Below are 1666 nucleotides of genomic sequence, written 5' to 3'. Positions count from 1 at the left end.
GATGACCTCAGAGTGGACTGTCGACCTCTGGGTCCGGTCATCCATAGTGTATTTCAAATAATCAAATCAAGTGACCTATCACTTGGTTTACCCTGGCCAAGGTTTTACTGAATTGAAATACAGTGAGACATCAACTCCTAAAATCTGGAGCGGTCAATCCCTTCTTGACTCATATACAGACTTCGCGAGTACTTGACTGCACCCAGCATCCTTCCGATCCCTGGATTAGAAATTCAGGTCATCCAGTGCCTAAGTACAGTGAGTTGCTTGCAAGTCACCGTGACAGTCTCAGGTCTAAGGGGTACTTATGTCCACACGCTTTGCGAGCTAACTCCCGACAGTGGAGTGCTACGCAGGTGAGTCACTGTTCAGTGATGATGTACTCCTACATCTCACCTGTATGCCATACAGTGTCTCCACACTCCTTGCTTTAAGAGGACAACCAACTAAATGACACACAACGACCTATACTTGATATAGCTATCGTCCAATTGACAGCTCATCATTTGGTCGCGAACTGGTTTAAGGACTAAATGATAAAACCTCTTTTATCCACTAAATTAGTCCTAAGGACTTCATCACAATACACAGGAGTTCAATTTGAAGATGTAACACTTGTGATGAATAGAAAATTGCCAGAATAAATTTTTATTCATTTTAATAAAATATATACATAATCCAATTTCTTACAATTAAAAAAAAATTGGCTTTGGGACACAATTCCCAACAACTCCCACTTGGACTAAAGCCAATTTGTACAATATCTTATACCCATCTTTGATTTGTGATAATCGAACTCCTTTACAGAAAGAGCTTTAGTGAATGGGTCAGCTAGGTTCTTCTTTCCATCGATCTTCTGAAGATTGACGTCACCTCGCTCCACGATCTCTCATACAAGGTGGTAGCGACGCAGAATGTGCTTGGTTCTATGGTGAGACTTTGGCTCCTTTGTTTGTGCAATGGCTCCAGTATTGTCACAATACAAAAGAACTGGACCATTGATTGAAGGAGCAACACCAAGTTGATTTACAAACCTTTTGATCCAAACAGCTTCCTTTGCCGCATCTGATGCAGCAACATACTCTGCTTCGCATACGGAATCGGCTACTGAATGCTGCTTGGAACTTTTCCAGCAGACTGCTCCTCCATTCAGGGTAAACACAAATCCTGACATACTCTTACTATCATCATGGTCTGACTGAAAACTAGAGTCTGTAAACCCCATGATGACCCAAAGATTGATTCATAGATTGATTTTGATGATCACAAAACCTTGAAGTATAGATACTAATGTTTATGTTGCAAGGAGAAAGATATTTATTTTGCAAGGAACATAGCAAGTTGGGAGAACACAAGAAGGCCTCCAAAGCTCTCAAGTTGGAAGAAAGCTACAATTTATTGGCCCAAGTTTAAAGTTCAAAGGATTCAAATTGGAGGAGTAAAATCAAAAGAAAAATTCAAAAGAACAGTCTTCGAGTCGACTCCAGTGGAACGCGAGTCGACTCCGATGGTTGGTAGGTCGACTCCAAAGAAAGCAAGAGTCGACTCTCAGCGGAACACAAGGAAAAAGTCAGAGAGCATTTTTGGGACTCTGAGATTCGAGTCGACTCCCGCATTGCACGAGTCGACTCCGAGACTCCGCGACCATCAACAGACAGAAAACCAA

This window comes from Phoenix dactylifera, unplaced genomic scaffold, assembly GCF_009389715.1.
Source record: "Phoenix dactylifera cultivar Barhee BC4 unplaced genomic scaffold, palm_55x_up_171113_PBpolish2nd_filt_p 001211F, whole genome shotgun sequence".
NCBI lineage: Eukaryota > Viridiplantae > Streptophyta > Magnoliopsida > Arecales > Arecaceae > Phoenix > Phoenix dactylifera.
The sequence above is the reverse complement of the archived record's forward strand: the minus strand, read 5'-3'. Positions refer to the sequence as shown.